Source organism: Rhinoraja longicauda, chromosome 8 (assembly GCF_053455715.1).
Source record: "Rhinoraja longicauda isolate Sanriku21f chromosome 8, sRhiLon1.1, whole genome shotgun sequence".
In the NCBI taxonomy this organism is placed as follows: Eukaryota; Metazoa; Chordata; class Chondrichthyes; order Rajiformes; family Arhynchobatidae; genus Rhinoraja; species Rhinoraja longicauda.
In genome coordinates, this window is record NC_135960.1 from 35,702,534 (window position 1) to 35,727,243 (window position 24,710).

At 41.8% G+C, this 24,710-nt stretch overlaps 2 protein-coding genes across 3 annotated transcripts in view; both read left to right on the plus strand.

Annotated features, from left to right (window-relative positions):
- The window catches only part of lrrc3 (leucine rich repeat containing 3), a 58,885-nt gene that overhangs the window by 21,703 nt on the left and 12,472 nt on the right, over nucleotides 1–24,710 (plus strand). The window lies entirely within an intron of this gene.
- Nucleotides 13,175–24,710, plus strand: part of LOC144595850 (putative malate dehydrogenase 1B) — a 123,276-nt gene continuing 111,740 nt past the window's right edge. The window contains exon 1 of the mRNA XM_078403644.1: nucleotides 13,175–13,294. The gene's annotated coding sequence lies outside the window, so the exon portion shown is untranslated. The remainder of the gene's footprint in view (nucleotides 13,295–24,710) is intronic.

Consider the following 24,710-nt stretch of genomic DNA (forward strand, 5'->3'; position numbering starts at 1 on the left):
TTCTAAAGTTCAGTCTGCGCTCTAGATCTTATGAGCGTTGCCTGATCCAGGCAAGCCCCAGGCTGTTGAGGACCTCTAGCCGTCGCCTTCCTTGGATGTGCGGTTCGACCTTAGAATAGGCGTCACTCTCCTTCGTTCCTCAGGTCCCCTCCTGCACCCAACCTTGAGGGCGCGGTAGGCCAGACCCCGGTTCCCTCTCCTCTCGTACTGGCCTCGCTCCTCGCCTGTCGCTGCTCACTCCCTCCTCCCAAGGCTATATTCCGATGAGATTTAGGGGTGAATTACTGACAGATGTAAGGGTGTATTCTTTCTCTTCTGTATGGCTCTCTGGTGTAAAAACAGAACTTTAACTGTAACTTATACTTAGATTTTGAAGTTAGATAATTGCATGTGGAGTGGCAGGGGGTATCACAACTAAACCTCCTTCATGTTCATACATGGCACATCTCCACTGTCGTCTGTTTGCAGCTGTCACCTATTGAATTGATTCATTTCCTTTTGTAAATTGGTTATTTCCATCTGCTAAGGTTTTTGCAGGTGTGATTTAGAAATAGCCTTTATGTATATGAGAGGTCTTGTATATGGTTTTGGTTCTCTCACAAACTCTTGTAAGTTTCAAGTTCCATTATGTTAAAATTGCCTTGCTGTAAATTCGTGAATTTCGATGTTCAAATACATTGCATTCATGGATTCAAGGACTTGCTTGACTTCAAAGGCTGGTGGAGGACAGCAGATGGCAACCTTTAAAACAAATCCATTTACTAGCATTTACATCAACCAGCTATCATCCAATCCTCTGAGCAACAATCTGAATTGGAACAGTCATCAAAGAAGGGTTTACGGGCCACCAAAAATTAAACTACAGTCTCTCGACTGGGGCGCAAACCACCATCTTTTGACTACATTAGTACTGTAGTAAGCAATAACTCAAACTAACTTAATGGCTCTCCTCAATGACTTTGCGGTACAGTGACTATCTGTCACCAAATTTGTAAGTGCATCATTGCTGTCAACAGAAATGAAAATGAATACTAAACATGCAATCATTAACCTTTCTGCCAATGCATTAAAGATTCTTCTGACATTCTCCTAGTTCTTTTACCAATGACCTTCAGTCTGAGTCCTCTGAGTATTGATCCTCTCAGTGGAACCATTTTCTTTTTAATATATCTGTGAAAACATCACGATTTTGCACCTTTGTGCTAAAAGTTCCTTTAAGTACAGAGGACAACGCCAGCCTCTTTGGCTTCTCACTATAAATGAATGCCTGATCCGTGGAAATATTTGTAAATCCCCTCTGTATTGTCTACAACACTGTCAATTTTTTTTTTTTAAACACATGCAAAAGGAATAATTTCATTTCAAATTAAATCCCTTGTGCTTCATTCACAATTCATTGGTGGAATCAATTTATTCCGGGTTGTTTTTGAAATGCAATGCCTTGGGGAACCTTCAGTGAGGAAGTGGAATCCTTTATTGTCAAAACATGCATTCTGATCTCTATTTTTAACACCCTGCATGTTTAGGGAGTCATGGAGATGGCCTCAATATTTCCATGATTATGATGTTACAGCAGCTGCAAATATTTTTTGAATATTAATCAAATTTGGAAAATGCAGTGCTGTCCTTTACAATATACTGACATATCTGGTTCTAAAGACCCACAGTGAATCTTGGTGAATATACAGTCATGTTTCGATGATGGTGCCAATCTCTGAGCCAGAGGTTGTAAGTTTAAATCCCATTTCAGGACTTAACTATAAAATCTAAAGCCAAGGCGCAATCTGTGCAGCTGAGATGTAAAATTGATGCCCTGACATCTCTCAAACACATAACAGCATTTGAAAGAAAAGAAGATTATACTCCCTGGCATCCCGGTCAATAGTCAATCTTCAGTTAAATGTCACAAATTTATTATCTGGGCATTATCATTTGGTTGTTCTGGGGGACCTTTCTGTATGCAAATTGTCTGCCAAATTTCCAACATTTCAACAGTTAATGGCAAGACTCTTAACAACATTGATTTATAGAGGGGTCTTAAGGGATTGGACAGGCTAGATGCAGGAAAAATGTTCCCGATGTTGGGGTAGTCCAGAACTAGGGGTCACAGTTTAAGAATAAGGGGTAAGCCATTTAGGACTGAGATGAAGAAAAACTTTTTCACCCAGAGAGTTGTGAATCAGTGGAATTCTCTGCCACAGAAGGCAGTGGAGATCAATTCACTGGATGTTTTCAAGAGAGTTAAATTTACCTCTTAGGGCCAATGAAATCAAGGGATATGGGGAAAAAGCAGGAATGGGGAACTAATTTTGGATGATCAGCCATGATCATATTGAATGATGGTGCTGGCTCAAAGGGCTGAATAACCTACTCCTGCATCTCTTTTCTATGTTTCTATTCCAAAAGAACTCTACAGATAATGGAGCATTTTTGAAATGCAGCCACTTTATTAATATCAGAAAAATCATAATTTGTTTGTAAGATCCCGTTTTACCACAACAATAATGAAATCTGCCTTTGCAGAATGATTTACCTTCTTAGAAATTATAGATAAATATATCTTAGCAATTGGAGATAATACAATAAAACTCCAAAAATTTGAAGAAGGGTCCCGACTTGAAACATCACCTATCGTCACCTATCTATGTTCACCAGGGATACTGCCTGACCTGCTGAGTTACTCGAAAACTGTGTCTTTTTTGGTAAACCAGCATCTACAGTTCCTTGTTTCTCCAATAATCCAATGATGATTTTGAAATCCCAATGGTTCAGCATCTGGATCAGCAGTTTATGTTAGCTGCGCTCCCTACTCATTTGGGTCCTAGTTCCTTTGTTCCCTTCCCAGGCCCAGATCCTGCAATCTCTTTAACTTACTTGTTTTACTAAAACATCTATATATATAATTTCAAAAACTCTCATCTTGTATGTATGCATGTGAGTTCCCGAAATACAGCCAAAACGGCACACGACAGCGCAACTATTTTAGGCCCACCTTACTCACCATTGGCCTGCAGTGTGCAGTAGCAAGTTTTGTTCAAATTGTTGTAATATTTTAAAAGTCATTCACTTTTTAAACTTTAATAAATCACTCCCACTTGCCGTGCCCGGCAGCCGCGCCTGCGCAGTAATACTTCCGTGTTCGTCGTCACAATGGGAACCCAATGGGTCATGTATGAGATTGCCATTTTGAGATGGACATTTTGATCTAATACGGTGTCACAACGGGGGAGGGTGTCCGGGCCCGACAGCGGCGCGCCTGCGCAGCAGCGCTGGGAGGACTGGCGCCCGTCCCGGCATGCCCCGTGCCTGACCTTCCTCCCATGGTGCAGCGCAGGACCCGGCGGCAGCGCGCCTCCACAGTGGCGCCGGGAGGACCCGGCGCCCGTCATAGCGTGCCCCGTGCTTGACCTTCCTCCCGTGGTGCAGCATGGCGGCAGAGAGAAAGTGAAAGAAGATGGCCACCGGCAGGACAAACATGCGGCAGCGCCTTGCAGCTGCTCTCCTGCTGCTCGCTGCCGCGATGGCCCCCCGGGGCCGGGCTGAGTGGCTCCCTCTCCCCTTTCCTCTCCTTCTCCCGCTGCTTCCCGCTCCTCACCACCAGGTGCCCGCAGCCATCCGTTGCCGTGCCCCTCGGCCTGCTGCACCAGTGCTGTGGTGCCGGTGGAGCTGCAGAAGCTGGCCCGCGGCAGCCTGGTGGGTGGTGGCCACAACCGGCTGCCCGCAAAGCCCGCTCCGCCTGCTGCTCAATTACTTTAGTAACAACGGGACCCAACGGCCCCCAACGGGCCCACGGATCATCTAGTATATTATAATATTCTGTAACGTTTTTTTTAAATCTCATTTAGAAATGTCGTAGTATTAAACGAATACAGCATGAAAACTGGCCTTTTGGCCCAATTTCTCCATACTGAACACGATGCCCATTTATGCTAGTCCCATTTTCGTGTTTTTGCCCATATCCCTGTAAACCTTTCCTATTCGTGTACCTGTCCAAATGTCTTTTAAATGTTGTTATTATACCTGCCTCATCTAATTCAGCTGGCAGCTTGTTCCATTTATACCAAAGGTCATTGTTTCTAATAAAAGGGGTTAGGCCATTGTCGTAGCGACCAGCTGCACACCCCAGATGAGCAGACCACAGGAATCATCTGCATAGCACTCTTAGCAGATTAATCATTTATAAACAGTGACTCATTTAAAAGGGGTTCATTGCTTGAGTTCAATAGACTATTGGATAAAGAGGAGTCCATTTTCTTCAGACTGTGCCTTGCTTCATGCTTCCAAGTCACATTGCTGCCTATTATGCAGATCCTTAAATTAAATCCATTTCCCTCATCTGCTACATTTACAATCAGCAACCCTTTTTGTAATATTTGCTACATCCAACAGTCCATGAAAGAGACATGAAAGGTGACAGGGGCTCAGGACGATTGAGCTGCAGTATTGGTAGATTAGGAGACAATGCGTTTCTACTCTGTGGTGTTTCAATAAGCACCTTTGGATGTTAAGAATGATTTTAATCAAACAGGAAAAGGCATTATCCTATTTGTTAAGCCAGTACTATAACTTAGCATTATTTACCAAAATCTAGGCTGTAGAATTAAATGAACGGCAAAATATTTAAAGTGTTTCATTGATGCTTCCTGTCTTCAACTTATGATGTAATGCCATCAAATAAATGGGGTCCTTGATACTTTACTTCATTATAATTTCAATATCAATGTCATGAAAGCAACATAAATTTCTCTATTCATTTAAACTGTGGTCGAGCATTTCCTTTGTGTAAATTGACTCCCTGTATTTAAACTATGACCAATATTTCTCATTAAAAAGGTGATCATTAAAACTCATTTATTTAACATCAATGCCTTCCTTCATTGAAATTATGATATCAATATCTTCATCCTAAATGGCAACATCAAGTTGTAATAATTTAAGTTGTGATATCAACATTTTCCTCTATTTAATTTGTGACATCAATACCTCCCTTCATTTCGGGCTGTCAATGCCTTTTATCAATTGTGAAATCAGTGCCTCTTATTTAATTAGTGACATCTAATGAATTCAAAGTTTAATCTAATTTGATGAGATTTGAGCTCACAATTTATAGATTCCTTCTCCACTCTTTTATTACTCATACGGGAACATAATCAATAGTTTACATGATAAAGTCTACTGTTATCCATGGGAACAGTGACAATGAAAATAATCACGATGAATCTGATTCAAGATGCCTGAGGACTTTCAGAACACTTTCACAACAGAATCATTTTGCTTTGCACAAGCAGTCGACAGTGTAAATTAACATTAAACTCCAGTGTAAAGGAGTGAAACTTTCTCAAAGAAAATTGTTTCTCATTCTTTTGTACTATGGATTGAGGGCAGAGTTTGATGTTGACTATGGTATAGTGAACACCATTGTGCCCTCTGAGTTAATTTAAACCCAAATATAAAGACATTGGTTGTGCTGCTAGTTCAGTTAGAACCTTGAAACCAGAGGGAACAGATCCAGACCACTCTTAGCATTGCCAGACTGGGAGAGTCACAACCAAGGGTCTGGTCATTCTAAACTGAGGTGTGTAGAAATTTATTCTCCCAGAGGGTACTGAAACATTGGAATTTCCTATCCCAGATGGTGGTGAATGATTAGAAATCTTTAAGGTGGGGAAGGATGAGACGACGGGACGAGGACCATCTCCTGCTCGGAGTCTCCCCCGGGGCCGGGGGTGGGCGGTCGTTGGTTGAAGCTGGCGCTGGAGGAGACGCAGGAGGAGGTAATTCGCATGGGAATTATGATTTTGTTTTTAAACAATTCTGTTTGGTAGTTAGACCTCATGAAAACTACTTGACAGACTATCAATTTGTGCAGAAGATGGTGCTGATGAGAAATGGATGTTGGGCAATCAACAACAGAGGTGATTGGGAGAGGCAGTGTGGGAGAGAAGTATTCAAAGAATACACTCACACATAATTGTCAAAGCTGGTGAATCTTATTATTGACTCTACATTAGTTTTTTGAAAAAACTGATCAGTTAGTCCCATTCTCTGCACATATCTTCTATATATATATTACTATAAATTTTATTTTGTTTGTTGCTCCGTATGGTTGTTTGTTCCTCCGTATGTTTGTCCCGTGTGTTTGTGCCCCCATTGATCCCACAGCCAAAATGGTACACGATAGTGCGACACCTCACTCACCATTGTCCTGGGGTCTGTATTACCCAAGTTTCCTTCAAATTAGTCTTATATTTTTAAAGTTATTGCCATTTTAAAGTTTAAAAATTATTTTCCATTTCCCATGGCCGTCAGCCAGTGTTCGACGTCACAATGGGACCCACCCAAGTGACGGAAGTGGCGGCCAATGAGGGGGGAATGGCCCCTCCCTTTTCCACCTGCCCTGCCTGTCAGCTGAGTTCTACGTCACAATGGGACCCGCCCGAGTGACCGGAGTGGTGGTCAATGTAGGGGTGGGGTGGCCACGATGGCCACCGGGAGTGGGACCCACCAGAGTGACGGGAGTGGCGGGCAATGAGGGGGGGGGGGCGGTGCTGAGCCGTCGACCTGAAACTTTAATTAATACACTCCACCCCCCCGCCGTGAGGACCGGCGCCCGTTCCGGTGTGCCCTGCGCCTGACCTTCCTCCCATGGTGCAGCACGGCTGTAGAGAGTCAAACAAGGCGGCCATCACTGCCGAGCTGCAGCTGCAGGAGAGGTTTCCACCCAATAGGCCCATGACTCACTCTGGCCGACGCCATACTTCCTCTCCCCCCTCACCTGTCCCGGGCACCCGGGGAGATTCCGAGCAGGAAGAAGATGGTCGTCATCCCCGTCATCTCAACATCCCCCTCCGTCACCTCCCGCGCTCGCTTCAACCAACGGTGTCGTACAGTCCCCATTCCCACCCGGCCCCAGCGCCCATAACCATCACCGGACTACAACCCCCACCGGGCAGCGTGGCGCGCACACACACACACACACACACACACACACACACACACACACAGGGGAGGGGGATGTGGGGGGTATGACTGATGCCCGGGTTGAGGGGTGATGGGGTGGGTGAGTGGGTACAGATTCGTACAGATTCAATTCGCTTTGGAAATTACAAACAAAGCTATTCCTTTTCCAACAGTTCATTACAGATTATAAAAACTCAGAGAATAAAAATAATTCTATTTTCTTCCCTCTATCACAAATCAACATGTTACTTTACCATGATTATCCCAATGGAAATAGTTTTACCCCATCTATTTTTTCCCAAATTGTCGGCTTTGAACATCATTACTAGATTTTAATATTTTATTACTGCTTGCCAATATTAAAGAAAGTGTGTTTGTCAACATCAAATTCCAAAGTAAATCTGACAATAGATTACTGGGAAATATGGAAAGAAAACCCAGACCAGTGGGATGTAAGCTTGCTTATTACTACATCATGCTCCATTATTTTTTATATAATTTTAGTTCAGTAATCATGGTGGGGGCTATGGTATAAGATCATGCAAAAAGGCAACCTGCTTAATCTCTGTGTCATTTTAAAATTGTCATTTAAAAATAAATTGCCTCACACAACTAATATGCTGGTGTAGAGGAATGTAATGAAAGCACAATGGAGGAGCAGTGAACCAAATGGACACGAACAAATCTGCATCACTTGATGGGTTGTAAAGTTTTTGCAGTGTTCTAAATTCATTAAAAGCTCTATGCTAACCAATGTTTTACGTAAAACTGAGGAGGAAGGCAGAGTTTTCGTTGAAGGTTTTATCTCCAAGGTTGCACTTCTATCAATAGTTCCTTTTTGCCAAGGTGTCACTAAAAATGTCCCAGACAAAAACTATAAACCTTTACTTTCTGCTACAGAGATCATATTATATCATATTTACTGCTGCATTAAAAAGGCCTTTCAACCCACTAGGTCTCTGCTGGTACACAAATCAATCCCATTCCCCCACTCATTTCTATGTAAACTATTCTCTTTCACCAAGTTTGTCAAATCCGTCCTGTTCCCCCACCAAACATCCAAACTAAAAGTAATCTGCAGCAATCAAAGATTGAGTCGTACAGCTTGGAAACAACCCCTTTGGCTCACCAAGTGTCACTCACCTGGATACGAGAGCACCCAGTATGTCTTTGAGAAGCAGGGGGGGAATCTGGAGCACCCAGAGGAAATCCACTTTGTCACAGAGATAAAGTGGATTTTCTGTGGGTGCAAACTTCACACAGACATTGCCAAAAGTCAGGATTGAACCAAGGGGACCACAGCCCTTCGGCAATCAGCATATTGTGCTACCACTGATAAACAAATGGAAAACGTTTTCAAACTAAACCTTCACAGAAGTCAAAATTACAGACAACCAGAACAAGCATTTTCATTGCTGCTGCCAACCATGCAAGAAGGATGTCATTTCTGATGAAATCTTTTGCTGAAAGCAGGGATAGTGGCTGCAAGATACCGGGCCACCGATCTGAACCCTGATGCTCAATTCCCATCTGCTGCCATAAGGTGGCAATTGTTCTATGGCCCAAATCATTATTGAGATATCAGATAATATTTGATCCCTCTTATAGAGGATATAATCTTTAAGTCATTCCATTTACTGTGCCCTCCATAATGTTTGGCACAAAGACCATCATTTACTTATTTGCCTCTGCAGTCCACAATTTGAGATTTGTAATAGAAAATAATCACATGTGGTTAAAGTGCACAATGTCAGATTTTAATAAAGGCCATTTTTATACATTTTGGTTTCATAATGTTTGGGACACAGCAATGTCATGTAAATGAAAATGAAAATAGTCATGTTTAGTATTTTGTTGCATATCCTTTGTATGCAATGACTGCTTGAAGTCTGGGATTCATGGACATCACCAGTGGCTGGGTGTCTTCTCTGGTGATGCTCTGCCAGGCCTGTATTGCAGCCATCTTTAGCTTATGCTTGTTTTGGGGGCAAATCCCCTTCAGTTTTCTCTTCAGCATATAAAAGGCATGCTCAATTGGGATCAGATTGGGTGATTGACTTGGCCACTTAAGAATTGACCATTTATAAACTTTGAAAAACCCCTTTGTTGCTTTAGCAGTATGTTTGGACATACAGTATCATTGTCTTGCTGTAGAATGAACTGCCTGCCAATGAGTTTGAGGCACTTGTTTGAACGTGACCAGATAGGATGTGTCTCTCCACTTCAGAATTCATTATGCTACTACCATCAGCAGTTGTATCATCAATGAAGATAAGTGAGCCAGTACCTTCAGCAGCCATACATGCCCAGGCCATAATAACCCCACCACTGTGTTTCACAGATGAGGTGGTATGCTTTAGATCTTGGGCAGTTCCTTCCCTCCTCCATACTTTGCTCTTGCCATCACTCTGATATAAGTTAATCTTCGTCTCATCTGTCCACAAGACCCTTTTCCAGAACTGTGGTTGCTCTTTTAAGTACTTCTTGGCAAACTGTGACCTGGCCATCCTATTTTTGCAGCTAACCAGTGGTTTGCAACTTGCAGTATAGCCTCTGCATTTCTGTTCATGGTCTTCTGTGGACAGTGATCATTGACAAATCCACACCTGACTCCTGAAGAGTGTTTCTGATCTGTCGGACATGTGTTTGGGGATTTTTCTTTATTATAGAGAGAATTCTTCAGTTATCAGCTGTGGATGTCTTCCTTGGCCTGCCAGTCTCAGAATAAACCTCCCAAGAGGATCTTGAGGCAAATTTTATGAGAGCAAGGGTTACTCTGTGAGAGCAGTGCTGGCATTTGTGCTTATTTGGCACTGATGGTTTGGCTCAGCCTACTGAAAGTTTACTTGACAGAGAATTATACAAGGCTTTGCCTATGATTGCAGGCAAGATGTGTTTAACATGTTAAATAATACTCGCTCTGAACCTTCATTTGGTTTTCTGTGAGGAAACAGCGTAGTCATGATTCAGACCAATGTGGTTGAAAATCTGATCTGGAATGAATTTGGGTGTTGCACTACAATGAACATTTTTTTAGGTGCGCTGGATACCAATAACATAACTCTGGGGTAGCCTAAACTCTTACAGCAGCTCATCAATCTTTATTATCAACTTGCATTACCTTACTCAGAATCGTGGGGAAATAGGTTAACGTTTTCTTAGTATGATTTTTGTCAACACAGAGGTTGTTTCTTTTTGTACTATATAGACAGATTTCTAGCCATAATGTCAGAAATACAATTTTTTTTGAGAAATGAGCAAGTTCCTTTATCACTTGTTCTGGTGTCAGGTATTGTAACTAAGTCATAAGATGGTATGATTCATGTCCTGCTCTATGGATTCCAGTGCAGTACTGAGGGAATGCAAGATAGTCACAGTTGTAGATAAGATATTGAAGTGCTTTGAACGGTTGATAATGATACACAGGCATAGTAATAAAGTGCTTTGAGAGGTTGGTTATGGTACATATCAACTACTTTAACAAAAACCTGAACCACTACAATCAGCACATGGGCACTCAAGGCTGTGTGCTCAGTCCCCTGCTCTATTCACTCTGTACCTATGACTGTAGCTAGGCACAGTTCCAACACCTTTAAAATTGCCGACAACACCACCATTGTTGAATTAATTACTGATAATGATGAGTCAGAATATAGGAGGGAGATCGATCATCTGAATGGTGCCAGAACAACCATGTTCGCAACATCAGCAAGACCAAAAAACTGATTGTTGACTTTAGAAGAGGAAGGCCGAGGACGACTATCCAGGATTTGAAACAAATAATAATCTGGTCACTCACCAAGTGTTTCCCCCTTTGTGTGAGTAGCCTATGTAGTCATTCCTCACCAGCGCCCTCTTCACCAGTGGAGAAGACGCCATGTGGACAATGACTAGACTGCCACACTCATGGTAGGGTGAACTGATGTGAAAAGGTTTATTTATAGTGAAGGACGATGGAGGTGAGAAAGCCCAGGTCCATGTGAGAGCGCAGTCCCTCATTGCCTGTGAGATAGCGGGGAGGCACTGCCAGTCTCAGGCTTGTTCTGGCTGTTCAGTCTTACCTCAAAGATGACCTTGGGCTTGTCCCAAGAGTTCGGTCTTGCTCTCAAACAGGAGGCGCTGGCAATCTCTGGCTAGTCCTGGCCACTCAGTCTTGTCTTCAAAGAGGTCTAGCAGTCTTAGGCTTGTCCAAGCCATTCAGTTTTGGCCTTGAAGAGGACATGTTGGCAATCTTGGGCTTGGCCAGTAGCTTAATCTTGGCCTCAAAGATGTTCATGGTGCTGATCTTCAGCCCCTCCTGTTTGTACGTTCTCTCTGTGACCCTATGGGTTTTCTCCTGGTGCTCCAGTTTTCTCCCACATTCCAAAGATGTGTAGTTTTGTAGGTTAATTGGCTTCTGTAAATATTCCCCAACGTGTAGGATAGAACTTGTGTATGGGTGATCATTGGTCAATGTGGACTCAGTGGGCTGAAGGGCCTATTTCCACATTGTATCTCTAAACTAGACAGATAAGAGCCACTCCACCCTGACCACATTCTCATTTCACTCCTGCCATCGGGAAGAAGGTATAGGAGTCTAAAAACTGTAATCTCCAGGTTGAGGAACAGCTTCTTCCCATCAACCATCAGGCTTTTGAACACGACAGACACCAATTAAACTATGAACCAGGGACGGCCTTGGTTGCACTAGGGACTTTGGGCGTATGTTTTGTTTGCACTAATGTACTTTTTTTAATTATTGAACCTTTTTTGTATGTTTATTATGTTATATTTTAAGTATTGTGTTCCACCATTTGTGCATAGCATCTGTGAGTTCCCAGCTAAGATGCTGGAGGTGCTCACTACTCTCTTCAAATTGGATGAGCATGGGTAAGGGATTACCAAGAGCAGGTGGTATTATTACTTGTACAAGAATGTTTTCAGAATATCTTTTATTGTTTTTTTCTCTTTCCCCCTTATCTAATTGCTCACCCTGGCATAGATAAGGGGGAGGGAAAGTCTTTCTCCCAAGATAGGTGATTCTAACACTGGAGGGCATAGGTTTAAGGTGGGAGGGGAAAGATTTACAGAGATCTGAGGGACAGTTTTTTTCACCTAGTGGGTAGATCGAACAAGCCGCCAGATGAAGTGGTAGAGGCCAGTACAATTATTTTTAAAAGACATGGATAGTAAACCTTAGAGGTTTATGGACCTAATGCAGGCAAATTGGACTAGCTCAGACAGACACCTTCGTCAACATGAGCAAGTTGGGCCAAAGGGCCTGTTTCCATGCTGTATAATTCTGTGACTGGCCTACATTCCTGACCCCTGGTGTTTCAGATACCAACCGCGGTTCTCTTTTGAGACAGATGTGATGCTGAACCATCAGGATAACCGGACAATTGAATGCCATATCATCACAGCTTTACTGATAACACAATAGTGACTGCATTTTAAAACTATCTCTGACCATAAACGTATCAAGGTCATGAAAAGCAATATAAATGCAACTTTTTCTTTCTTATTTGTGATACAAGTTCTGCTTGTTGATTTATTTTAAATACCATTCATGAGGAAAATAATCTGTGACATTCAGGTTATTGATTTATTTACAGAATAGACAAGAAGTGGATGATTTGGACAATTCTAAGTTTAATTTTGGACTCTGACATTAATGTGAGCCTTGTTGGAAAGAAAAATGAAATCTGCTGGTTCGTTGAAATTTGTGAGGCTATAGAGAGAAAGCAGGGATTGTAGAACTAATTGGATTTCTCAATACACGATGGCTAAACTGTCTCCTCGTGTGTTACATAATGATTAATTCTGTTCGCATTTGGTTGCATTTTTAAACTGAAGCTTTCTAATTCAGCAGCGAGGTTTGATTTAGGCAAAGGGAATAAATGATTTCAATTACCATCCTTGATGCCCTGCCAACAAGTTGGTTATGATGCAGTTTTCGTGGCAGATTCCGATGAAATGGATAACCTCAAGTGTCACCACAAGAGACACGAAATGCAGGGTACAGGAAGGGTGGGGGTAAAGCAGAAACATCCCACAGAGATATATGCGACAGGCTGCAAATAAGATACACTTATTAATACAGTGCGTGGTGCTTCATAACAGTGGCACAAAGATATGCCAGTCAAAAGCTGGGTATCTTGCCATTGGACAGAAGAGAGAAGGGGCTGTCCAATGCTAAGAGCTGTGGAGAAGGGACAATCAGTTGAAGGTCTGACTGAGGCAGTGTGAGAATGGAGAAGAGCGAGGATAACAGAGAGAATAGGATTTGAAATAAAATAAACGGCTGCAACAAGTAGAATTGGATCACAGTGAAAACAACTGGAATCTTGTACAGGTATTGTAACATGCTGCCTATGCTGCCGGATGGATATTACTGCTTCGATGATTTGGTTCTTTGCTGATAATATGAACAAGTTAACAGTTGCTGTTAACAAGATATTCTGCACTGCGACTTGTAGGCTCTCTTGCTTACTTATTTATATCTTAAAGTGAATTGTGTGCTATTTATGCTGGTTTACAGAGCAGGATTAATTTGTCAAATGACATTAGTTTTCAAAATAAACATGCAATCAAATGGTTTTGTTGGTTAGGTTTAATCTCTGACGATGGAATGGGCATAGACTTGGAGGAAGGGAGAACAAAAGCTGTTCAGCTTGTATTCTAAAGGAGCGATTGCTGCTATATCTGCATCCCGGGAATGCTCTTTGCCAGCAAGAAGCAGGCATGCTTCCTAATGTGCATAAATGGCCCCTTTGGGGCTGCCTGTGCACTTGTGACTGATCTACGTACATCATTACAGATGTTGACATCTGGTCCTGTCACTCTGGAATACGTGTAAAGGAAGCATGCCTCGCTGGCCATTGTATGTTCCCTGTTCCATCACCTGCTTTCTCCAGTTCCCATAAAACTCAGTGTTGTTCATGGGGGCTCCTAGTGTTGCTTCTGGGGCCCCTAGTGTTGTTTATGAGGGTCCTAGTGTTGTTTCTGGGGGCCCCAGTGTTGTTTATGGGGCCCCTAGTATTGTTTATGGGGCCCCTAACAAACACAGTTGGACAGGAGAGCTTGGACGGTAAGCGGCGAGACAAAAAGTGGGTCTCTAGCAAGTGTTTCATCATTTGGACATCACTGTGATCACCGCCAATAGCACCCTTTGTGATATTAATGGATTTGGTTGCCACTCACGATTGATGATTGAGGATAATTAGGTGCAATTCTGCCCCCCCCCCCCCCTAATAAATGCATGGTCTGGGACATTCCCTGAACAGCAGGATTAATAATCCATTCCACTTACTGCCAATTAAAACTGAGATATTATTTTAAGTGGACATTAGTAGCCAATGTTGTTCTGGCCATCCTTTCGCTGCAATTATTAACCAATATGATTCACCATGAAAGAAACAGGCAGGGAAATGTTATAGATAGAGAAGCTTTCATCTATTAATTTCATCATCAATGATTTCTAAAATTCTGCTCTTTTCTTACATCCTTTATAGAATGGTGGAATGGCAAGGCAGGGAATGAGTCCATCCAGTCCATCGATCTTGTACCAGTTCTTTGACAGTTATCGGATTGGTCCCACTCTGCCCCATCCCATAGTCATATCATATCATCATATCATATCTATACAGCCGGAAACAGGCCTTTTCGGCCCTCCAAGTCCGTGCCGCCCAGCGATCCCCGCACATTAACACTATCCTACACCCACTAGGGACAATTTTTTACATTTACCCAGCCAATTAACCTACATACCTGTACGTCTTTGGAGTGTGGGAGGAAACCGAAGATCTCGGAGAAAATCCACGCAGGTCACGGGGAGAACGTACAATCTCCTTACAGTGCACCACCCGTAGTCAGGATCGAACCTGAGTCTCCGGCGCTGCATTCGCTGTAAAGCAGCAACTCTACCGCTGCGCCACCGTGCCGTCCTGTAAGATTTCCTCTTCAAGGATTTCTCCAATTCCTTTTTGAAACTTTCCACTAGAATTCTTTCTACCTGATCACAATTCATTGTGTAAAAGAAGTCCCTGCAATATCCCCTGGCTTTATTTTTCAACCATTCAGTCCTTTAGTTACCAACCCAGTTGAAATAGTTTCTTTTTATTTAATCTATCGAACCCATTTGTACTTTAAGACAATAATTAAATAATTATTGATGGACATGTTATCTTTCAGGGAGGTTGAAGCTCTCCATTCACACAGTAACTATTATCATCTTCTGATAGCAATCAGGAGATTCACTCCATTGCCGGCATAGACAGGTGACACAGTGTGTCGTATCTTGCAGTTCTTCTGCATTAACCCATATGACAGCACTGCCCACTCTCAGTTAGGTGTGACATGGCCTAGGAACCTAGCAGTTGCTTTATTACAACCAGGTGTCAGTGATATTTGTGGTGAAATTACATGTCCACTCATTTGACCTGTTTGAATGCAGAGCCCAGAGGTTTGAAAAGGGGCTTTCCTTAAGCCTGCTGAGTCATGGGTGAATAAATCCCAATCAATTAACCGAAGCCCTGCTAACATCAATAAGACAACTAATGGAATATGGAATGGAGCTTTATTTTTCTGACTTCTGTGATTTCTCGTTATTATGTGGCACCCTGAATTATGATTTAACATACTTACGATACAAGGAATGAGTGTCGGCTGGACTCGAACAATCTCACTTGGGAGCCGTATCGAACACAGAGTAATGACATGGAATGGAACTGTGTTTGATTCTATGACAAATTGGTGGGCTCAGAAATGGGAATATCCTCATTTCCTCTTTCCATTCTCATCACTCTTTCATATACCCTCTTCTCCTCTCACCTTCCCCACTCTCTTCTGCAATATTTCCATCTTGTTTCTTTCTCCCTATCATTACCACATCATCTCTTATCCTCTCTTTTCTTTCCCAACTCCTCATCTGCCCTTTTTTCTAGTCCAGTTTATGCAGTCTCAGGATGAAGTATTTTCCATTTTCCTTTGCACTGCAGAGGTGTTAGTATTTCTTGATCAGCTCCAATATTTGTTGCAAGGATTTCCAAGAAAAGTACACTCTGGTGTAGGACTGGAACTGGAATTATATACTGTATCAGCTGTAATGGTTACGGTTGTCAGGGATCCTTCCCAAAAAGGATCACTGATACTATTTCTTATTTCCAGATTTTCACAAGAAAATTCAAATTAGAGCCATTGAGTCATACAGCACGGAAACAGACCATTTGGCTGAACTTTTCCAAGTGATGTGCCCACCTACCCTAATCCCATTTGCCTATATTTGACCCATATCCAAACCTTTCCTACACATTACTTGTCCAAATGTCTTTTAAATGTTGTTATTGTACCTGCCTCAACCACTTCCTCCGGCAGCTCGTTCTGTTTACATACCACTCCCAAACCTCAGCAGTAGAATTTGAACTCGCATAAAGTGATGGCAACTGGAAGCGTATCATTATGTTTCCAGATGTAGGCAGTACAGTGGTGCAACTAGGAGAGGTGCTATCCCACAGGTCCATGACGCACATTCAATTCTGACATCATCTGATGTCTCTGCAGAGTTTGTATGGCCTGGGTTAATTGACCACTGTACTTCATAGGGAATGGTAGAATATAGTGGTGGGGGTTGGGGAGGGAGTTGATGCAAATACATGGAAATTAAAAATGGGATTGGTGTCGGACTATTGCTTGATGATCAGTGAGGTCTGGCTGGGCTGAAGACACTATTTCTATGCTGTTTGACTCTGGCCTTGCCATGAGTGATTAGCAAAGTGCTGGCCAAAGTGGTCCCCTCAGTGTATATGGGACTGCAGTTGTGAGGAGTGCATACAAATTACTGGATTGAAAGATGTTCAGGTTAATTGTTATTTCAGGGGAAACAATGGTTGGCGGCATTGTTGGTGAAACGGGATGAATATAAGAGCAAATGTCGCAGCTTCTGTAAATGTACAGAATGGTGATATAGGAAGGGCTTGTGATTATTTAGTCTTTAGACTTTAGAGATACAGCGTGGAAGCAGGCCGTTCAGCCCAACGTGCACACATCAACCAACGATTACCCCATACTCTAGCATTATTCTGTACACGAGGGACAATTTAGACATTTCTTACCGAAGCCAGTTAACCTACAAACCTATACGTCTTTGGAGTGTGGTAGGAAACCAGAGCCCCCGGAGAAAACCCATGCAGTTACAGCTCGCCACACATCTAAGTTCAAGGAAAAGCACGTTATCTTCTGATTAGACATGTTACAAGTTTTGGGCTCGAAACAGGGTAACTATTTTAGAGAATGAGCATTTCACTATTACCTACTTTCTTTCATTACCATTTTTAACAGTTAATCTCTTCTGCCTTTCACAATATCAAATTTTCTCTTTCATATTTCTCTGATTCTCTTTTTCCTTCCCACAAATCTTCTCACTCTAACTTTTTATCTTCACTTTTTACCTCTTTTCATTTCGCCATCTCCTGTTCTCTCTTATGTGATGTATTTCTCTCTCTCTCTACTCCACCCACAATCTCATACAATCTTCTTTCCTTTACTTCTTTTAGGAAGGCGATGAGAAAGAATTTATTTAGTCAGAGGGTGGTGAATCTGTGCAATTCTTTGCCACAGAAGGCTGTGGAGGCCTAGTCAGTCGATATATTTAAGGCAGAGATAGATAGATTCTTGATTAGTACGGGTGTCAGAGGTTATGTGGAAAAGGCAGGAGAATGGGATTATGGGGAAGAGATAGATCAGCCATGATTGAATGGCGGAGTGGACTTGATGGGGCCGAATGGCCTAATTCTGTTCCTATCACTTATGATCTTATGACTTATAATCTGCCTGACCCCACATTTCTTTCTTATTTATTTCTTGCTTTGATATTGAGAGTTCTGTATGGTAACTTTGAAAATACAATGGCAAATTGGTTTTATTCATTTTGTAGGCCTGCACCTATTGCCCTTCCATGATTGCCCTTAAAAAAAGTGATGCTTAGCCTTTGCAATATAAATGCAACCTTGAAGGAATCTGTCAGAGGTAAACCTTGTGCCCTTGTCTTGATGGTAGAGGATGCGTGTTTAGGAAATGTTGTCTGAGTAGTCAAGGTGAGTAACTATGATGGATCAGCTATCTGAAGTACACTACAACTGCTGTGGGCTGGTAATGGAGGGCATCAATGTTTAGGGTGGTTATTGATGTGGGCAGCCTTGTTCTGGGATAGCATTGAGCTTCCTGAAAGTTGTTGGAATAAAGCTCTAGTTTTTGATTTCCCTGCCTTGGGAAAAAAGTCTCTGTGCATTCACCCTATCTATTCCCATCATGATTTTATACACTTCTATAAGGTCACCACTTAGCTTCCTATGTTCCAAGAAATAAAGTGCTATCCCAGCCAACCTCTCCCTATAGCTCTGGCAATCAACGTTTATATTCTTCTCTACATTTTTCCAGCTTAAGAGCATCTTAAGAGCATCACATGGTATTGGAGGTAGGGTACTGACATGGATAGAAAATTGGTTGACAGACAGAAAGCAAAGAGTGGGGATAAATGGGTCCCTTTCAGAATGGCAGGCAGTAACTAGTGGGGTACCACAAGGCTCGGTGCTGGGACCGCAGCTATTTACAATATACATTAATGACTTGGATGAAGGGATTAAAAGTACCATTAGCAAATTTGCAGATGATACAAAGCTGGGTGGTAGTGTGAACTGTGAGGAAGATGCTATGAGGTTGCAGGGTGACTTGGACAGGTTGTGTGAGTGGGCGGATGCATTGCAGATGCAGTTTAATGTGGATAAGTGTGAGGTTATCCACTTTGGTGGTAAGAATAGGAAGGCAGAGTATTATCTGAATGGTGTCAAGTTAGGAACAGGGGACGTACAACGAGATCTGGGTGTCCTAGTGCATCAGTCACTGAAAGGAAGCATGCAGGTACAGCAGGCAGTGAAGAAAGCCAATGGAATGTTGGCCTTCATAACAAGAGGAGTTGAGTATAGCAGCAAAGAGGTCCTTCTGCAGTTATACAGGGCGCTAGTGAGACCGCACCTGGAGTACTGTGTGCAGTTTTGGTCTCCAAATTTGAGGAAGGATATTCTTGCTATTGAGGGCGTGCAGCGTTGGTTTACTAGGTTAATTTCCGGAATGGCGGGCTATCATATGTTGAAAGACTGGAGCGACTAGGCTTGTATACACTGGAATTTAGAAAGATGAGAGGAGATCTTATCGAAACGTATAAGATTATTAAGGGGTTGGACACGTTAGAGGCAGGAAACATGTTCCCAATGTTGGTGGAGTCCAGAACAAGGGACCACAGTTTAAGAATAAGGGGTATGCCATTTAGAACTGAGTTGAGGAAAAACTTTTTCAGTCAGAGAGTTGTGAATCTGTGGAATTCTCTGCCTCAGAAGGCAGTGGAGGCCAATTCTCTGAATGCATTCAAGAGAGAGCTGGATAGAGCTCTTAAGGATAGCAGAGTCAGGGGGTATGGGGAGAAGGCAGGAACGGGGTACTGATTGAGAATGATCAGCCATGATCACATTGAATGGCGGTGCTGGCTCGAAGGGCCAAATGGCCTCCTCCTGCACCTATTGTCTATTGTTTATTGTCTATTGTCTATCTTTCCTATAGGAGGGTGACCAAAATTGATCACAATAGTTCTAGTTCAGCCTTACCAACAATCTAGTACAACTGTAACATAACATCCAAAATTTTATGCTCAGTTCCCTGACTGATGAAGGCAAATATGCCAGAAAAACCTTCACCACCCCATCTACCTCAGGGAATTACGTAATTGTAATCCTAGATCTCTCTGCCCCTGGGCCCTACAGTTCCTGCCCTGGTTTGACTTCCCAAAATGCAACACTTCATATTTATCTGAATTAAACTCAATTTGTCATTCCTCAATTTAGCTCTTTAGTCCATATTTGGACCAAGGCTGCAATGAGGTCTTGAGCCAAGTAGTCCTGGCAAAATACAAACTGGCCATTGCTGTAACAGTCTGCCAACATCAGTTAGCTGCTGATTGAGAGTAGACTGATTAGGCAATAACTAGCCAGATTAGATTTGGGGTTTTTTTGTGAGCAGAATATACCTAAGCTATATTCCACATTGCCAAGTATATGCCAGAGTTGAAATTATACTGAAGCAGAGATTGTTGTGGAGTGCAGATCTTAAACGCTCTAGCCAGTATGTAGCCTGGTCCTATCTAGCCATTTCTGCTTGGAATGAATCAAATGTGAAGCTAGAAGGTCACAATGGAAACACATTTCCCATTGGAAGCCAATTTCAGAAATACTGTACAAAGGACAAATGTTCTAGATGAATTTCACTCCCCAGGGAAAATTGACACACTGGTCTTTCATCCCTGGATTTGAGCTAGAATTTATCCCTTATAAATTAGCATTAAAATCTTTCAATGAGTCTATACGTATAGCAAAACATTGCTTTTAGATATGCTGGATTGAGACCAACAGGATTATGCAACACAAACCAACAATTTATATTTAACGCACCAAAACCTTCCAAGATGCTTTTGAGTAGAGTTATTAAAAAATTGATGTCAAGCTACAAATGAATGTATCAATTCAGATGTTCAAATCTTAGTTTAGGGTTTTTAAGAGTATCTGAAAAAAAGTAGAGTTGGAGAGATTTCAGGTGGAACAACACAATTGAGCATCTTGGGAGCCGAGCTCAGCTGTTTATGTGGAGAGATTAAATTTAGGAATGGCTAAGAGACCGGAAATGGAAGAGGGTGGATATCCCAGAGTGGTGAGGGAGACGGGGAGGAGAAATGCCATGGAAAGATTAGAAAACAAGTTTAACATTTTTAAATGTAAAACAAAAAAAAGCTGCTGATGCTGGAAATCGGAAATAAACCAGAGAATGCTGGAGATACTCAGCATATCAGGTAGCATCTAGGCAGAGAGACACAGAGCATAATTTCAGGTCAATGACCCTTCAAGAGTTTTACAATTATAATATTGAGGTACTGATTAACTGGCAGTGAATGTTGGTTGAACAATGGCAGAGAGGAGGTGCAATATATTAAAGGTTATCAATAGATTGAGAAAGATGGGGAGGGTTAGATCATCTTTGTAGCAATCATTTTGGATATCATTGGTGTTCCTTATAAATGGCAGTGACAGAAACTTGGTAGGAATGATTCAAACACTGAGTTAATCACTGTGATTTTTGCCTGTCATGTCGTCCCTTAGACTTGAAAGAGTGGAGATGAGGAATTTATCAGGGAGCAGCCAGAGCAAGAGTGAGTAATATTTAAAGTGGGAACTGGAAGATTAGTGATAGAATAGAGGCTATACATATCACATCTGTTGATGAGTCATCCGGTAGCTCTCGGAAAATCATTCAATATTAGGCCTCTCTCAGAGGATACTTTGGTCAGATCTGCAGTTGGATTTAGCACTAGTGCATTACTGAATAGCAAGCAAAAGCATGACACCTGATATATATTTATAGCTGAATCAACCAAAATATATATAATCGTATGGCTGTCTTCTAACTAAATCAGTGGAGACTGCGTTTGTTTTGGTGAATGTAAAAAATTCCATGACACTTTGAGGAAAAGTAAGGGAAAGGTGGGGCATATCCTGGCCAATATGACTGACATCACTAATCTGTATTGTACAGCCATTGCTTTGTTGTTGAATGTAGAGTTAAATATTGCATTTTCTACATGACAACAGGAACTTTGTAGAAAATATATTTTACAGACAGTGAAGTGCTTTTGAAGTTCGTTAAAATTTTCACAATTTTTTGGTTTCAAATGAAATCCCTCACCTGATCCCACTGCTGAAAACAGATAAAACTGGATGCAATCATATGATATCTCTTAGTATGATCGATCTTTTTGGCCCCCTGAGTGAATCCCGAAATTATGCTTCCCACTTCTGCAGTTCCAGTCGTCTCAGAAGTGACAGCAGCATATGAGTGAAATTATGATTTGATTTAATTCTTTCCAGATCTGGGCTATCAATGATTTAGTGTAGCAGCTACAAATTCCTGAGTCAGTACACTGGTGTCTGCAGCAAAAGCACTGAGAGATTTATCCGCAGTAACGCTCCGTATTCAGTGCGGTGTGGAAACATAGCTGTCCCCTAAGCAGTCCTGATTACAACACTGAACATAGAAGGAGGGTTGTGGGATGCAACTAATCCTCTAGAGGTTCCCTTTGAAATCTGCAACCAGTAACCAGGCAACGAGGGGTCTTTAGATTATTGATATCCGTTACATGCAGGCTTCCAACGTTCCTCAGAAACAATGGAAACCTGACAGAAATTGGATCAAAGATGGTGTAACTGCCTGGAGTTATGTCTCCAATAGGCATATGTAAATACACACGCATGTACATAGCGACCTGTAATAAATGGCAATATTGATAAATGTTAATAAATGACAATAACAAATAGCGACTCTAATAAATACACACACATGGACATAGCTCGCAGAAATACAAAACAACATGCACAGTAATTCAGCTGAGGATAATGACAATGACTGAAAAAATAACGCACCCACCTTGCATTATTTTTCTAATCTGATGAGTTTCAATCCATCGGTTATTGTAGCAAAAAATAATGGGGAGTAAAAAAGAGTCAGTAGGTTATAGACGGGTGAAATAGGAAGATACAGAATACCATTACAATGTAAGTTTTTCACTGTACCTCGGTACATGTGACAACAATAAACTAAACTAAAAAGAAACCATGTTGGCTGTCTGTAAGATCAATCTAGTTTATCATATTGCTCGGATCTTTTCTCTTTGTGCAGTGGATCACAACATTACTTAACCCGTAAGATGCCAAATTACAGAGTCATGTCAATTTCCTAGCTTTTATTCGTTTTATAGTTCACAGTCATTTTTGAGGTTTAAATAAGTGTACAGGGGTTTCAGGAGTGCATAGGTTTTGTCTTTATTGGAACTCCTTCCTCTGACTTTGGATAGTCTGCTGCCTTTAATCAGTGAGAACAAAGATATTTTATCGAGGAATACATGCCTCCTCTTGACTGATTCAATCAAACTGCCCATCTGTTGTACCACTATGTTTTTTCTCCTTGTTTATTCAGTCTTCACAAAGTCCTTATCTGGATTCAATGTCCCATTCTCTGTTGCAGATGACTTCACACCACTTTACCCAGAGCTCAAGCACTGTTCTATAATTTTCTCAAGTGACTAAAAGCTACGTGTAAGAAAGAACTGCAGATGATGGTTTATACTGAATGCTAGAGTAACTCAACAGGTCAGGCAGCATTTCTGGAGAAAAAGAATGGGTGACATTTCTGGTCAGAACCCTTCTTCAAACTGAATGTCTGAAATTTCAGTCTGAAGAAGGGTTCCGACCCAAAATGTCACCTATTATTTTTCTCCAGAGTTGCTACCTGACTCGTTGAGTTATTCCAGCATTTTGCGTTTATCTTTGGAAGCTATGTTATTTTAATACAGATGTTACAATTAAATAATTTAAATAATTTTTATATTACACTCCTACAATAATTTTTTAATTACACTCCTACTTGAGTTTCTGTCAAGTTCCCTTATGAAAACTAGAGTTAAATCTACTTTCACCACTCCCACAGTGCATTGAATTCCAGATTATGGCTGCTCATGAGTGGAAAATGGTTGTCATCCTTCCAAGAGCTGTTGAAAGGTCATCAAACATTAGGGTTTGTTTAAGAACCCTTCATCAGTCTGAAGAAGGGTCTCGACCCGAAACGTCACCCATTCCTTCTCTCCCGAGATGCTGCCTGACCTGCTGAGTTACTCCAGCATTTTGTGAATAAATCGATTTGTACCAGCATCTGCAGTTATTTTCTTATACTCTTAAACATTAACTCTGTTTCACCCTTACAGATGCTATATGGCCTGCTGAATATTTCCTGTTTTATTGTCAAATCACCACCATGCGTGGTGTCTTTTCTCCCTGTTTCCTCGTCTCACCCGTGACTCTTTTATCCATTGCTTTAAATTATTGACTCTTGGTTCTTGACTCCCCCTGCTGAAGACAGAAGCTTTTCTTTCTTTCAGCATCCGCAGTTCCGCTGTCTTCAGAAGCTTTTCTTTATTCAGTTTCTGTAAATCTTTGGCGATTGTCAGCATGTTACAATCTTTTCTGCCCTTTCAAGAACATCCCCAACTTTTCTGTGTGTCTGAATCCTTCATCTCTTCACCCATTATTTTTAAACACCTGTTAGAAATCTAAAGTAAAAGTGGAAAATGCTGGAAATATTCAGCAGGTCAGGTCACACGTCTGGAAAGAAAAACAGAATTAACATTTCAGGTCGGAGATCCTTTGTCAGAACTGAGACAGAGGCAAAATAAACTTGTCTCCTTCCCAGTTCTGACAAAAGATCTGACTAGGTTATGTGGTATCCAGTTTATCCCTATGGTCACTCTGGTTTTACCCTATCTGGCATATTCCTCTTCTCCCACTCTGAGTAATACCAGGGATGAGTGAAATTAAACAGGAAATGTTTGAAACACTCAACAAGTCGGGCAGCTTCTGTGGAGAATGGAATAGTTAACTTTTCAGATCCGGGACTCAATCAGAACTGAAAAAAAGAGAGAAAGCAAGTTAGTCTGCATACTATAGAAGATGGGGAGGGCAAGAAGGGTAGGAGCGGTGGGGCAGCAGTAGAATTGCTGCCTTATAGTGAATGCAGCGCCGGAGACCCGGGTTCGATCCTGACTGCGGGTGCTGCCTGTATGGAGTTTGTATGTTCTCCCCGTGACCCGTGTGGATTTTCTCCGAGATCTTCGGTTTCCTCCCACA